Genomic DNA, 17,632 nt, shown 5'->3' on the forward strand with positions numbered 1-17,632 from the left:
AACACTCTCCTCCTGCAGCCGAACCCTAACACTCCCCTCCAACAGCCTAACCTTAACACTTACTATTTGAAGATACAGTATATGCATTTGGACCTGTTGGGATTCTGCAGTCTAACCTTAACACTCCCCTCCCGCAGCCTAACCCTAACCATCCCCTCCTGCAGCCTAACCCTAACCATCCCCTCCCACAGCCTAACCCTAACACTACCCTCCCGCAGCCTAACACTAACACTCCCCTCCCACAGCCTAACCCTAACCATCCCCTCCCGCAGCCTAACCCTAACACTCCCCTCCCGCAGCCTAACCCTAACACTCCCCTCCCGCAGCCTAACCCTAACACTCCCCTCCCGCAGCCTAACCCTAACCATCCCCTCCCGCAGCCTAACCCTAACCATCCCCTCCCGCAGCCTAACCCTAACACTCCCCTCCCGCAGCCTAACCCTAACCATCCCCTCTCGCACCCTAACCCTAACACTCCCCTCCCGCAGCCTAACCCTAACCATCCCCTCCTGCAGCCTAACCCTAACACTCCCCTCCCGCAGCCTAACCCTAACCATCCCCTCTCGCAGCCTAACCCTAACACTCCCCTCCTGCAGCCTAACCCTAACACTCCCCTCCTGCAGCCTAACCCTAACACTTCTCTCCCACAGCCTAACCCTAACCAACCCCTCCCGCAGCCTAACCCTAACACTCCCCTCCCGCAGCCTAACCCTAACCATCCCCTCTCGCAGCCTAACCCTAACACTCCCCTCCAGCAGCCTAACCCTAACACTCCCCTCCTGCAGCCTAACCCTAACCCACCTCTCCCGCAGACTAACCCTAACACTTCCCTCTCACAGCCTAACCCTAATACTTACCATTTGAAGATATCTACATTTTTACCTGTTGGGATTCTGCAGTCTAACCTTAAAACTCCCCTCCCACAGCCTAACCCTAACCATCCCCTCCAGCAGCCTAACCCTAACCATCCCCTCCCACAGTCTTACCCTAACACTCCCCTCGCACAGCGTAACCCTAACATTCCCCTCCCTCAACCTAACCTTAACACTCCCCTCCCACAGCGTAGCCTTACACTTACCATTTGAAGAAATCTGCATTTGGATCTGTTGGGATTCTGCAGTCTAACCTTAACACTCCCCTCCCGCAGCCTAACCCTAACCATCCCCTCCCACAGCCTAATGCTTACACTTCCCTCCCACAACCTAACCCTAACACTCCCCTCCTGCAGCCTATCCCCTAACACTCCCCTCCCACAACCTAACCCTAACACTCCTCTCCCACGGCCTAATCCTAACACTCCCCTCCCGCAGCCTAACCCTAACCAACCCCTCCTGCAGCCTAACCCTAACACTCCTCTCCCACAGCCTAACCCTAACACTCCCCTCCCACAGCCTAACCCTAACACTCCCCTCCCGCAGCCTAACCCTAACACTCCCCTCCAGCAGCCTAACCCTAACACTCCCCTCCCACAGCCTGACCCTGACACTCCCCTCCAGCAGCCTAACCCTAACACTCCCCTCCAGCAGCCTAACCCTAACACTCCTCTCCCACAGCCTAACTCTAATACTTTCCATTTGAAGATATCTACATTTTTACCTGTTGGGATTCTGCAGTCTAACCTTAAAACTCCCCTCCCACAGCCTAACCCTAACCATCCCCTCCCGCAGCCTTACCCTAACACTCCCCTCGCACAGCCTAACCCTAACATTCCCCTCCCGCAACCTAACCTTAACACTCCCCTCCCACAACCTAACCCTAACACTCCTCTCCCACAGCCTAATCCTAACACTCCCCTCCCGCAGCCTAACCCTAACCAACCCCTCCTGCAGCCTAACCCTAACACTCCCCTCCCGCAGCCTAACCCTAACCATCCCCTCCTGCAGCCTAACCCTAACACTCCCCTCCCGCAGCCTAACCCTAACCATCCCCTCTCGCAGCCTAACCCTAACACTCCCCTTCTGCAGCCTAACCCTAACAGTCCCCTCCCTCAGCCTAACCCTAACACTCCTCTCCCACAGCCTAACCCTAACCAACCCCTCCCGCAGCCTAACCCTAACACTCCCCTCCCGCAGCCTAACCCTAACCATCCCCTCTCGCAGCCTAACCCTAACACTCCCCTCCAGCAGCCTAACCCTAACACTCCCCTCCTGCAGCCTAACCCTAACCCACTTCTTGTGCAGACTAACCCTAACACTTCCCTCTCACAGCCTAACCCTAACACTTACCATTTGAAGATATCTACATTTTTACCTGTTGGGATTCTGCAGTGTAACCTTAACACTCCCCTCCCGCAGCCTAAACCTAACCATCCCCTCCCGCAGCCTAACCCTAACCATACCCTCCCACAGCCTAACCCTAACACTCCCCTCCCACAGTCTAACCCTAACATTCCCCTCCGGTAACCTAACCTTAAAACTCCCCTCCCACAGCCTAACCCTAACACTTACCATTTGACGATATCTGCATTTGGACCTTTTGGGATTCTGCAGTCTAACCTTAACACTCACCTCCCACAGCCTAACCCTAACACTCCCCTCCTGCAATCTAACCCTAACACTCCCCTCCCGCAGCCTAACCCTAACACTCCCCTCCCGCAGCCTAACCCTAACACTCCCCTCCCACAGCCTGACCCTAACACTCCCCTCCCACAGCCTGACCATGACACTCCACTCCAGCAGCCTAACCCTAACACTCCCCTCCAGCAGCCTAACCCTAACACTCCCCTCCCACAGCCTGACCTTGACACTCCCCTCCAGCAGCCTAACCCTCACACTCCCCTCCCACAGCCTGACCCTGACACTCCCCTCCAGCAGCCTAACCCTAACCATCCCCTCCTGCAGCCTAATCCTGACACTCCCCTCCAGCAGCCTAACCCTAACACTCCCCTCCAGCAGCCTAACCCTAACACTCCTCTCCCACAGCCTAACCCTAACACTTACCATTTGAAGATATCTACATTTTTACCTGTTGGGATTCTGCAGTCTAACCTTAAAACTCCCCTCCCACAGCCTAACCCTAACCACCCCCTCCCGAAGCCTAACCCTAACCATCCCCTCCCACAGCCTTACCCTAACACTCCCCTCGCACAGCCTAACCCTAACATTCCCCTCCCGCAACCTAACCTTAACACTCCCCTCCCACAGCCTAACCTTACACTTACCATTTGAAGAAATCTGCATTTGGACCTGTTGGGATTCTGCAGTCTAACCTTAACACTCCCCTCCCGCAGCCTAACCCTAACACTCCCCTCCTGCAGCCTATCCCCTAACACTCCCCTCCCACAACCTAACCCTAACACTCCTCTCCCACAGCCTAATCCTAACACTCCCCTCCCGCAGCCTAACCCTAACCAACCCCTCCTGCAGCCTAACCCTAACACTCCTCTCCCACAGCCTAACCCTAACACTCCCCTCCCACAGCCTAACCCTAACACTCCTCTCCCACAGCCTAACCCTAACCAACCCCTCCCGCAGCCTAACCCTAACACTCCCCTCCCGCAGCCTATCCCTAACCATCCCCTCTCGCAGCCTAACCCTAACACTCCCCTCCAGCAGCCTAACCCTAACACTCCCCTCCTGCAGCCAAACCCTAACCCACCTCTCCCGCAGACTAACCCTAACACTTCCCTCTCACAGCCTAACCCTAACACTTACCATTTGAAGATATCTACATTTTTACCTGTTGGGATTCTGCAGTGTAACCTTAACACTCCCCTCACGCAGCCTAAACCTAACCATCCCCTCCCGCAGCCTAACCCTAACCATACCCTCCCACAGCCTAACCCTAACACTCCCCTCCCACAGTCTAACCCTAACATTCCCCTCCCGTAACCTAACCTTAAAACTCCCCTCCCACAGCCTAACCCTAACACTCTCCTCCTGCAGCCGAACCCTAACACTCCCCTCCAACAGCCTAACCTTAACACTTACTATTTGAAGATACAGTATATGCATTTGGACCTGTTGGGATTCTGCAGTCTAACCTTAACACTCCCCTCCCGCAGCCTAACCCTAACCATCCCCTCCTGCAGCCTAACCCTAACCATCCACTCCCACAGCCTAACCCTAACACTACCCTCCCGCAGCCTAACACTAACACTCCCCTCCCACAGCCTAACCCTAACCATCCCCTCCCGCAGCCTAACCCTAACACTCCCCTCCCGCAGCCTAACCCTAACACTCCCCTCCCGCAGCCTAACCCTAACACTCCCCTCCCGCAGCCTAACCCTAACCATCCCCTCCCGCAGCCTAACCCTAACCATCCCCTCCCGCAGCCTAACCCTAACACTCCCCTCCCGCAGCCTAACCCTAACCATCCCCTCTCGCACCCTAACCCTAACACTCCCCTCCCGCAGCCTAACCCTAACCATCCCCTCCTGCAGCCTAACCCTAACACTCCCCTCCCGCAGCCTAAGCCTAACCATCCCCTCTCGCAGCCTAACCCTAACACTCCCCTCCTGCAGCCTAACCCTAACACTCCCCTCCTGCAGCCTAACCCTAACACTCCTCTCCCACAGCCTAACCCTAACCAACCCCTCCCGCAGCCTAACCCTAACACTCCCCTCCCGCAGCCTAACCCTAACCATCCCCTCTCGCAGCCTAACCCTAACACTCCCCTCCAGCAGCCTAACCCTAACACTCCCCTCCTGCAGCCTAACCCTAACCCACCTCTCCCGCAGACTAACCCTAACACTTCCCTCTCACAGCCTAACCCTAACACTTACCATTTGAAGATATCTACATTTTTACCTGTTGGGATTCTGCAGTGTAACCTTAACACTCCCCTCCCGCAGCCTAAACCTAACCATCCCCTCCCGCAGCCTAACCCTAACCATACCCTCCAACAGCCTAACCCTAACACTCCCCTCCCACAGTCTAACCCTAACATTCCCCTCCCGTAACCTAACCTTAAAACTCCCCTCCCACAGCCTAACCCTAACACTTACCATTTGACGATATCTGCATTTGGACCTTTTGGGATTCTGCAGTCTAACCTTAACACTCACCTCCCACAGCCTAACCCTAACACTCCCCTCCTGCAATCTAACCCTAACACTCCCCTCCAGCAGCCTAACCCTAACACTCCCCTCCCGCAGCCTAACCCTGACACTCCCCTCCCGCAGCCTAACCCTAACACTCCCCTCCCACAGCCTGACCCTGACACTCCACTCCAGCAGCCTAACCCTAACACTCCCCTCCCGCAGCCTGACACTGACACTCCCCTCCAGCAGCCTAACCCTCACACTCCCCTCACACAGCCTGACCCTGACACTCCCCTCCAGCAGCCTAACCCTAACCATCCCCTCCTGCAGCCTAATCCTGACACTCCCCTCCAGCAGCCTAACCCTAACACTCCCCTCCAGCAGCCTAACCCTAACACTCCTCTCCCACAGCCTAACCCTAACACTTACCATTTGAAGATATCTACATTTTTACCTGTTGGGATTCTGCAGTCTAACCTTAAAACTCCCCTCCCACAGCCTAATCCTAACCATCCCCTCACGCAGCCTAACCCTAACCATCCCCTCCCACAGTCTTACCCTAACACTCCCCTCGCACAGCGTAACCCTAACATTCCCCTCCCGCAACCTAACCTTAACACTCCCCTCCCACAGCGTAGCCTTACACTTACCATTTGAAGAAATCTGCATTTGGATCTGTTGGGATTCTGCAGTCTGACCTTAACACTCCCCTCCCGCAGCCTAACCCTAACCATCCCCTCCCACAGCCTAATGCTTACACTTCCCTCCCACAACCTAACCCTAACACTCCCCTCCTGCAGCCTATCCCCTAACACTCCTCTCCCACAGCCTAATCCTAACACTCCCCTCCCGCAGCCTAACCCTAACCAACCCCTCCTGCAGCCTAACCCTAACACTCCTCTCCCACAGCCTAACCCTAACACTCCCCTCCCACAGCCTATCCCTAACACTCCCCTCCCGCAGCCTAACCCTAACACTCCCCTCCAGCAGCCTAACCCTAACACTCCCCTCCCACAGCCTGACCCTGACACTCCCCTCCAGCAGCCTAACCCTAACACTCCCCTCCAGCAGCCTAACCCTAACACTCCTCTCCCACAGCCTAACTCTAATACTTACCATTTGAAGATATCTACATTTTTACCTGTTGGGATTCTGCAGTCTAACCTTAAAACTCCCCTCCCACAGCCTAACCCTAACCATCCCCTCCCGCAGCCTTACCCTAACACTCCCCTCGCACAGCCTAACCCTAACATTCCCCTCCCGCAACCTAACCTTAACACTCCCCTCCCACAACCTAACCCTAACACTCCTCTCCCACAGCCTAATCCTAACACTCCCCTCCTGCAGCGTAACCCTAACCAACCCCTCCTGCAGCCTAACCCTAACACTCCCCTCCCGCAGCCTATCCCTAACCATCCCCTCCTGCAGCCTAACCCTAACACTCCCCTCCCGCAGCCTAACCCTAACCATCCCCTCTCGCAGCCTAACCCTAACACTCCCCTTCTGCAGCCTAACCCTAACAGTCCCCTCCCTCAGCCTAACCCTAACACTCCTCTCCCACAGCCTAACCCTAACCAACCCCTCCCGCAGCCTAACCCTAACACTCCCCTCCCGCAGCCTAACCCTAACCATCCCCTCTCGCAGCCTAACCCTAACACTCCCCTCCAGCAGCCTAACCCTAACACTCCCCTCCAGCAGCCTAACCCTAACCCACCTCTTGTGCAGACTAACCCTAACACTTCCCTCTCACAGCCTAACCCTAACACTTACCATTTGAAGATATCTACATTTTTACCTGTTGGGATTCTGCAGTGTAACCTTAACACTCCCCTCCCGCAGCCTAAACCTAACCATCCCCTCCCGCAGCCTAACCCTAACCATCCCCTCTCGCAGCCTAACCCTAACACTCCCCTCCAGCAGCCTAACCCTAACACTCCCCTCCTGCAGCCTAACCCTAACCCACCTCTTGTGCAGACTAACCCTAACACTTCCCTCTCACAGCCTAACCCTAACACTTACCATTTGAAGATATCTACATTTTTACCTGTTGGGATTCTGCAGTGTAACCTTAACACTCCCCTCCCGCAGCCTAAACCTAACCATCCCCTCCCGCAGCCTAACCCTAACCATACCCTCCCACAGCCTAACCCTAACACTCCCCTCCCACAGTCTAACCCTAACATTCCCCTCCGGTAACCTAACCTTAAAACTCCCCTCCCACAGCCTAACCCTAACACTTACCATTTGACGATATCTGCATTTGGACCTTTTGGGATTCTGCAGTCTAACCTTAACACTCACCTCCCACAGCCTAACCCTAACACTCCCCTCCTGCAATCTAACCCTAACACTCCCCTCCCGCAGCCTAACCCTAACACTCCCCTCCCGCAGCCTAACCCTAACACTCCCCTCCCACAGCCTAACCCTAACACTCCCCTCCCACAGCCTGACCCTGACACTCCACTCCAGCAGCCTAACCCTAACACTCCCCTCCAGCAGCCTAACCCTAACACTCCCCTCCCACAGCCTGACCCTGACACTCCCCTCCAGCAGCCTAACCCTCACACTCCCCTCCCACAGCCTGACCCTGACACTCCCCTCCAGCAGCCTAACCCTAACCATCCCCATCTGCAGCCTAATCCTGACACTCCCCTCCAGCAGCCTAACCCTAACACTCCCCTCCAGCAGCCTAACCCTAACACTCCTCTCCCACAGCCTAACCCTAACACTTACCATTTGAAGATATCTACATTTTTACCTGTTGGGATTCTGCAGTCTAACCTTAAAACTCCCCTCCCACAGCCTAACCCTAACCACCCCCTCCCGAAGCCTAACCCTAACCATCCCCTCCCACAGCCTTACCCTAACACTCCCCTCGCACAGCCTAACCCTAACATTCCCCTCCCGCAACCTAACCTTAACACTCCCCTCCCACAGCCTAACCTTACACTTACCATTTGAAGAAATCTGCATTTGGACCTGTTGGGATTCTGCAGTCTAACCTTAACACTCCCCTCCCGCAGCCTAACCCTAACCATCCCCTCCCACAGCCTAATGCTTACACTTCCCTCCCACAGCCTAACCCTAACACTCCCCTCCTGCAGCCTATCCCCTAACACTCCCCTCCCACAACCTAACCCTAACACTCCTCTCCCACAGCCTAATCCTAACACTCCCCTCCCGCAGCCTAACCCTAACCAACCCCTCCTGCAGCCTAACCCTAACACTCCTCTCCCACAGCCTAACCCTAACACTCCCCTCCCACAGCCTAACCCTAACACTCCTCTCCCACAGCCTAACCCTAACCAACCCCTCCCGCAGCCTAACCCTAACACTCCCCTCCCGCAGCCTATCCCTAACCATCCCCTCTCGCAGCCTAACCCTAACACTCCCCTCCAGCAGCCTAACCCTAACACTCCCCTCCTGCAGCCAAACCCTAACCCACCTCTCCCGCAGACTAACCCTAACACTTCCCTCTCACAGCCTAACCCTAACACTTACCATTTGAAGATATCTACATTCTTACCTGTTGGGATTCTGCAGTGTAACCTTAACACTCCCCTCCCGCAGCCTAAACCTAACCATCCCCTCCCGCAGCCTAACCCTAACCATACCCTCCCACAGCCTAACCCTAACACTCCCCTCCCACAGTCTTACCCTAACATTCCCCTCCCGTAACCTAACCTTAAAACTCCCCTACCACAGCCTAACCCTAACACTTACCATTTGACGATATCTGCATTTGGACCTTTTGGGATTCTGCAGTCTAACCTTAACACTCCCCTCCCACAGCCTAACCCTAACACTCCCCTCCCGCAGCCTAACCCTAACACTCCCCTCCAGCAGCCTAACCCTAACACTCCCCTCCCACAGCCTGACCCTGACACTCCCCTCCAGCAGCCTAACCCTAACACTCCCCTCCAGCAGCCTAACCCTAACACTCCTCTCCCACAGCCTAACTCTAATACTTACCATTTGAAGATATCTACATTTTTACCTGTTGGGATTCTGCAGTCTAACCTTAAAACTTCCCTCCCACAGCCTACCCCTAACCATCCCCTCCCGCAGCCTTACCCTAACACTCCCCTCGCACAGCCTAACCCTAACATTCCCCTCCCGCAACCTAACCTTAACACTCCCCTCCCACAACCTAACCCTAACACTCCTCTCCCACAGCCTAATCCTAACACTCCCCTCCCGCAGCCTAACCCTAACCAACCCCTCCTGCAGCCTAACCCTAACACTCCCCTCCCGCAGCCTAACCCTAACCATCCCCTCCTGCAGCCTAACCCTAACACTCCCCTCCCGCAGCCTAACCCTAACCATCCCCTCTCGCAGCCTAACCCTAACACTCCCCTTCTGCAGCCTAACCCTAACAGTCCCCTCCCTCAGCCTAACCCTAACACTCCTCTCCCACAGCCTAACCCTAACCAACCCCTCCCGCAGCCTAACCCTAACACTCCCCGCCCGCAGCCTAACCCTAACCATCCCCTCTCGCAGCCTAACCCTAACACTCCCCTCCAGCAGCCTAACCCTAACACTCCCCTCCTGCAGCCTAACCCTAACCCACCTCTTGTGCAGACTAACCCTAACACTTCCCTCTCACAACCTAACCCTAACACTTACCATTTGAAGATATCTACATTTTTACCTGTTGGGATTCTGCAGTGTAACCTTAACACTCCACTCCCGCAGCCTAAACCTAACCATCCCCTCCCGCAGCCTAACCCTAACCATACCCTCCCACAGCCTAACCCTAACACTCCCCTCCCACAGTCTAACCCTAACATTCCCCTCCGGTAACCTAACCTTAAAACTCCCCTCCCACAGCCTAACCCTAACACTTACCATTTGACGATATCTGCATTTGGACCTTTTGGGATTCTGCAGTCTAACCTTAACACTCACCTCCCACAGCCTAACCCTAACACTCCCCTCCTGCAATCTAACCCTAACACTCCCCTCCCGCAGCCTAACCCTAACACTCCCCTCCCGCAGCCTAACCCTAACACTCCCCTCCCACAGCCTAACCCTAACACTCCCCTCCCACAGCCTAACCCTAACACTCCCCTCCCACAGCCTGACCCTGACACTCCACTCCAGCAGCCTAACCCTAACACTCCCCTCCAGCAGCCTAACCCTAACACTCCCCTCCCACAGCCTGACCCTGACACTCCCCTCCAGCAGCCTAACCCTCACACTCCCCTCCCACAGCCTGACCCTGACACTCCCCTCCAGCAGCCTAACCCTAACCATCTCCTCCTGCAGCCTAATCCTGACACTCCCCTCCAGCAGCCTAACCCTAACACTCCCCTCCAGCAGCCTAACCCTAACACTCCTCTCCCACAGCCTAACCCTAACACTTACCATTTGAAGATATCTACATTTTTACCTGTTGGGATTCTGCAGTCTAACCTTAAAACTCCCCTCCCACAGCCTAACCCTAACCACCCCCTCCCGAAGCCTAACCCTAACCATCCCCTCCCACAGCCTTACCCTAACACTCCCCTCGCACAGCCTAACCCTAACATTCCCCTCCCGCAACCTAACCTTAACACTCCCCTCCCACAGCCTAACCTTACACTTACCATTTGAAGAAATCTGCATTTGGACCTGTTGGGATTCTGCAGTCTAACCTTAACACTCCCCTCCCGCAGCCTAACCCTAACCATCCCCTCCCACAGCCTAATGCTTACACTTCCCTCCCACAGCCTAACCCTAACACTCCCCTCCTGCAGCCTATCCCCTAACACTCCCCTCCCACAACCTAACCCTAACACTCCTCTCCCACAGCCTAATCCTTACACTCCCCTCCCGCAGCCTAACCCTAACCAACCCCTCCTGCAGCCTAACCCTAACACTCCTCTCCCACAGCCTAACCCTAACACTCCCCTCCCACAGCCTAACCCTAACACTCCTCTCCCACAGCCTAACCCTAACCAACCCCTCCCACAGCCTAACCCTAACACTCCCCTCCCGCAGCCTATCCCTAACCATCCCCTCTCGCAGCCTAACCCTAACACTCCCCTCCAGCAGCCTAACCCTAACACTCCCCTCCTGCAGCCAAACCCTAACCCACCTCTCCCGCAGACTAACCCTAACACTTCCCTCTCACAGCCTAACCCTAACACTTACCATTTGAAGATATCTACATTTTTACCTGTTGGGATTCTGCAGTGTAACCTTAACACTCCCCTCACGCAGCCTAAACCTAACCATCCCCTCCCGCAGCCTAACCCTAACCATACCCTCCCACAGCCTAACCCTAACACTCCCCTCCCACAGTCTAACCCTAACATTCCCCTCCCGTAACCTAACCTTAAAACTCCCCTCCCACAGCCTAACCCTAACACTCTCCTCCTGCAGCCGAACCCTAACACTCCCCTCCAACAGCCTAACCTTAACACTTACTATTTGAAGATACAGTATATGCATTTGGACCTGTTGGGATTCTGCAGTCTAACCTTAACACTCCCCTCCCGCAGCCTAACCCTAACCATCCCCTCCTGCAGCCTAACCCTAACCATCCACTCCCACAGCCTAACCCTAACACTACCCTCCCGCAGCCTAACACTAACACTCCCCTCCCACAGCCTAACCCTAACCATCCCCTCCCGCAGCCTAACCCTAACACTCCCCTCCCGCAGCCTAACCCTAACACTCCCCTCCCGCAGCCTAACCCTAACACTCCCCTCCCGCAGCCTAACCCTAACCATCCCCTCCCGCAGCCTAACCCTAACCATCCCCTCCCGCAGCCTAACCCTAACACTCCCCTCCCGCAGCCTAACCCTAACCATCCCCTCTCGCACCCTAACCCTAACACTCCCCTCCCGCAGCCTAACCCTAACCATCCCCTCCTGCAGCCTAACCCTAACACTCCCCTCCCGCAGCCTAAGCCTAACCATCCCCTCTCGCAGCCTAACCCTAACACTCCCCTCCTGCAGCCTAACCCTAACACTCCCCTCCTGCAGCCTAACCCTAACACTCCTCTCCCACAGCCTAACCCTAACCAACCCCTCCCGCAGCCTAACCCTAACACTCCCCTCCCGCAGCCTAACCCTAACCATCCCCTCTCGCAGCCTAACCCTAACACTCCCCTCCAGCAGCCTAACCCTAACACTCCCCTCCTGCAGCCTAACCCTAACCCACCTCTCCCGCAGACTAACCCTAACACTTCCCTCTCACAGCCTAACCCTAACACTTACCATTTGAAGATATCTACATTTTTACCTGTTGGGATTCTGCAGTGTAACCTTAACACTCCCCTCCCGCAGCCTAAACCTAACCATCCCCTCCCGCAGCCTAACCCTAACCATACCCTCCAACAGCCTAACCCTAACACTCCCCTCCCACAGTCTAACCCTAACATTCCCCTCCCGTAACCTAACCTTAAAACTCCCCTCCCACAGCCTAACCCTAACACTTACCATTTGACGATATCTGCATTTGGACCTTTTGGGATTCTGCAGTCTAACCTTAACACTCACCTCCCACAGCCTAACCCTAACACTCCCCTCCTGCAATCTAACCCTAACACTCCCCTCCAGCAGCCTAACCCTAACACTCCCCTCCCGCAGCCTAACCCTGACACTCCCCTCCCGCAGCCTAACCCTAACACTCCCCTCCCACAGCCTGACCCTGACACTCCACTCCAGCAGCCTAACCCTAACACTCCCCTCCCGCAGCCTGACACTGACACTCCCCTCCAGCAGCCTAACCCTCACACTCCCCTCACACAGCCTGACCCTGACACTCCCCTCCAGCAGCCTAACCCTAACCATCCCCTCCTGCAGCCTAATCCTGACACTCCCCTCCAGCAGCCTAACCCTAACACTCCCCTCCAGCAGCCTAACCCTAACACTCCTCTCCCACAGCCTAACCCTAACACTTACCATTTGAAGATATCTACATTTTTACCTGTTGGGATTCTGCAGTCTAACCTTAAAACTCCCCTCCCACAGCCTAATCCTAACCATCCCCTCACGCAGCCTAACCCTAACCATCCCCTCCCACAGTCTTACCCTAACACTCCCCTCGCACAGCGTAACCCTAACATTCCCCTCCCGCAACCTAACCTTAACACTCCCCTCCCACAGCGTAGCCTTACACTTACCATTTGAAGAAATCTGCATTTGGATCTGTTGGGATTCTGCAGTCTGACCTTAACACTCCCCTCCCGCAGCCTAACCCTAACCATCCCCTCCCACAGCCTAATGCTTACACTTCCCTCCCACAACCTAACCCTAACACTCCCCTCCTGCAGCCTATCCCCTAACACTCCTCTCCCACAGCCTAATCCTAACACTCCCCTCCCGCAGCCTAACCCTAACCAACCCCTCCTGCAGCCTAACCCTAACACTCCTCTCCCACAGCCTAACCCTAACACTCCCCTCCCACAGCCTATCCCTAACACTCCCCTCCCGCAGCCTAACCCTAACACTCCCCTCCAGCAGCCTAACCCTAACACTCCCCTCCCACAGCCTGACCCTGACACTCCCCTCCAGCAGCCTAACCCTAACACTCCCCTCCAGCAGCCTAACCCTAACACTCCTCTCCCACAGCCTAACTCTAATACTTACCATTTGAAGATATCTACATTTTTACCTGTTGGGATTCTGCAGTCTAACCTTAAAACTCCCCTCCCACAGCCTAACCCTAACCATCCCCTCCCGCAGCCTTACCCTAACACTCCCCTCGCACAGCCTAACCCTAACATTCCCCTCCCGCAACCTAACCTTAACACTCCCCTCCCACAACCTAACCCTAACACTCCTCTCCCACAGCCTAATCCTAACACTCCCCTCCTGCAGCGTAACCCTAACCAACCCCTCCTGCAGCCTAACCCTAACACTCCCCTCCCGCAGCCTATCCCTAACCATCCCCTCCTGCAGCCTAACCCTAACACTCCCCTCCCGCAGCCTAACCCTAACCATCCCCTCTCGCAGCCTAACCCTAACACTCCCCTTCTGCAGCCTAACCCTAACAGTCCCCTCCCTCAGCCTAACCCTAACACTCCTCTCCCACAGCCTAACCCTAACCAACCCCTCCCGCAGCCTAACCCTAACACTCCCCTCCCGCAGCCTAACCCTAACCATCCCCTCTCGCAGCCTAACCCTAACACTCCCCTCCAGCAGCCTAACCCTAACACTCCCCTCCTGCAGCCTAACCCTAACCCACCTCTTGTGCAGACTAACCCTAACACTTCCCTCTCACAGCCTAACCCTAACACTTACCATTTGAAGATATCTACATTTTTACCTGTTGGGATTCTGCAGTGTAACCTTAACACTCCCCTCCCGCAGCCTAAACCTAACCATCCCCTCCCGCAGCCTAACCCTAACCATCCCCTCTCGCAGCCTAACCCTAACACTCCCCTCCAGCAGCCTAACCCTAACACTCCCCTCCTGCAGCCTAACCCTAACCCACCTCTTGTGCAGACTAACCCTAACACTTCCCTCTCACAGCCTAACCCTAACACTTACCATTTGAAGATATCTACATTTTTACCTGTTGGGATTCTGCAGTGTAACCTTAACACTCCCCTCCCGCAGCCTAAACCTAACCATCCCCTCCCGCAGCCTAACCCTAACCATACCCTCCCACAGCCTAACCCTAACACTCCCCTCCCACAGTCTAACCCTAACATTCCCCTCCGGTAACCTAACCTTAAAACTCCCCTCCCACAGCCTAACCCTAACACTTACCATTTGACGATATCTGCATTTGGACCTTTTGGGATTCTGCAGTCTAACCTTAACACTCACCTCCCACAGCCTAACCCTAACACTCCCCTCCTGCAATCTAACCCTAACACTCCCCTCCCGCAGCCTAACCCTAACACTCCCCTCCCGCAGCCTAACCCTAACACTCCCCTCCCACAGCCTAACCCTAACACTCCCCTCCCACAGCCTGACCCTGACACTCCACTCCAGCAGCCTAACCCTAACACTCCCCTCCAGCAGCCTAACCCTAACACTCCCCTCCCACAGCCTGACCCTGACACTCCCCTCCAGCAGCCTAACCCTCACACTCCCCTCCCACAGCCTGACCCTGACACTCCCCTCCAGCAGCCTAACCCTAACCATCCCCATCTGCAGCCTAATCCTGACACTCCCCTCCAGCAGCCTAACCCTAACACTCCCCTCCAGCAGCCTAACCCTAACACTCCTCTCCCACAGCCTAACCCTAACACTTACCATTTGAAGATATCTACATTTTTACCTGTTGGGATTCTGCAGTCTAACCTTAAAACTCCCCTCCCACAGCCTAACCCTAACCACCCCCTCCCGAAGCCTAACCCTAACCATCCCCTCCCACAGCCTTACCCTAACACTCCCCTCGCACAGCCTAACCCTAACATTCCCCTCCCGCAACCTAACCTTAACACTCCCCTCCCACAGCCTAACCTTACACTTACCATTTGAAGAAATCTGCATTTGGACCTGTTGGGATTCTGCAGTCTAACCTTAACACTCCCCTCCCGCAGCCTAACCCTAACCATCCCCTCCCACAGCCTAATGCTTACACTTCCCTCCCACAGCCTAACCCTAACACTCCCCTCCTGCAGCCTATCCCCTAACACTCCCCTCCCACAACCTAACCCTAACACTCCTCTCCCACAGCCTAATCCTAACACTCCCCTCCCGCAGCCTAACCCTAACCAACCCCTCCTGCAGCCTAACCCTAACACTCCTCTCCCACAGCCTAACCCTAACACTCCCCTCCCACAGCCTAACCCTAACACTCCTCTCCCACAGCCTAACCCTAACCAACCCCTCCCGCAGCCTAACCCTAACACTCCCCTCCCGCAGCCTATCCCTAACCATCCCCTCTCGCAGCCTAACCCTAACACTCCCCTCCAGCAGCCTAACCCTAACACTCCCCTCCTGCAGCCAAACCCTAACCCACCTCTCCCGCAGACTAACCCTAACACTTCCCTCTCACAGCCTAACCCTAACACTTACCATTTGAAGATATCTACATTCTTACCTGTTGGGATTCTGCAGTGTAACCTTAACACTCCCCTCCCGCAGCCTAAACCTAACCATCCCCTCCCGCAGCCTAACCCTAACCATACCCTCCCACAGCCTAACCCTAACACTCCCCTCCCACAGTCTTACCCTAACATTCCCCTCCCGTAACCTAACCTTAAAACTCCCCTACCACAGCCTAACCCTAACACTTACCATTTGACGATATCTGCATTTGGACCTTTTGGGATTCTGCAGTCTAACCTTAACACTCCCCTCCCACAGCCTAACCCTAACACTCCCCTCCCGCAGCCTAACCCTAACACTCCCCTCCAGCAGCCTAACCCTAACACTCCCCTCCCACAGCCTGACCCTGACACTCCCCTCCAGCAGCCTAACCCTAACACTCCCCTCCAGCAGCCTAACCCTAACACTCCTCTCCCACAGCCTAACTCTAATACTTACCATTTGAAGATATCTACATTTTTACCTGTTGGGATTCTGCAGTCTAACCTTAAAACTTCCCTCCCACAGCCTACCCCTAACCATCCCCTCCCGCAGCCTTACCCTAACACTCCCCTCGCACAGCCTAACCCTAACATTCCCCTCCCGCAACCTAACCTTAACACTCCCCTCCCACAACCTAACCCTAACACTCCTCTCCCACAGCCTAATCCTAACACTCCCCTCCCGCAGCCTAACCCTAACCAACCCCTCCTGCAGCCTAACCCTAACACTCCCCTCCCGCAGCCTAACCCTAACCATCCCCTCCTGCAGCCTAACCCTAACACTCCCCTCCCGCAGCCTAACCCTAACCATCCCCTCTCGCAGCCTAACCCTAACACTCCCCTTCTGCAGCCTAACCCTAACAGTCCCCTCCCTCAGCCTAACCCTAACACTCCTCTCCCACAGCCTAACCCTAACCAACCCCTCCCGCAGCCTAACCCTAACACTCCCCGCCCGCAGCCTAACCCTAACCATCCCCTCTCGCAGCCTAACCCTAACACTCCCCTCCAGCAGCCTAACCCTAACACTCCCCTCCTGCAGCCTAACCCTAACCCACCTCTTGTGCAGACTAACCCTAACACTTCCCTCTCACAACCTAACCCTAACACTTACCATTTGAAGATATCTACATTTTTACCTGTTGGGATTCTGCAGTGTAACCTTAACACTCCACTCCCGCAGCCTAAACCTAACCATCCCCTCCCGCAGCCTAACCCTAACCATACCCTCCCACAGCCTAACCCTAACACTCCCCTCCCACAGTCTAACCCTAACATTCCCCTCCGGTAACCTAACCTTAAAACTCCCCTCCCACAGCCTAACCCTAACACTTACCATTTGACGATATCTGCATTTGGACCTTTTGGGATTCTGCAGTCTAACCTTAACACTCACCTCCCACAGCCTAACCCTAACACTCCCCTCCTGCAATCTAACCCTAACACTCCCCTCCCGCAGCCTAACCCTAACACTCCCCTCCCGCAGCCTAACCCTAACACTCCCCTCCCACAGCCTAACCCTAACACTCCCCTCCCACAGCCTGACCCTGACACTCCACTCCAGCAGCCTAACCCTAACACTCCCCTCCAGCAGCCTAACCCTAACACTCCCCTCCCACAGCCTGACCCTGACACTCCCCTCCAGCAGCCTAACCCTCACACTCCCCTCCCACAGC

The sequence above is a fragment of the Taudactylus pleione genome, unplaced genomic scaffold, assembly GCF_031769625.1.
Source record: "Taudactylus pleione unplaced genomic scaffold, aTauple2 ptg000845l, whole genome shotgun sequence".
Taxonomy (NCBI): Eukaryota; Metazoa; Chordata; class Amphibia; order Anura; family Myobatrachidae; genus Taudactylus; species Taudactylus pleione.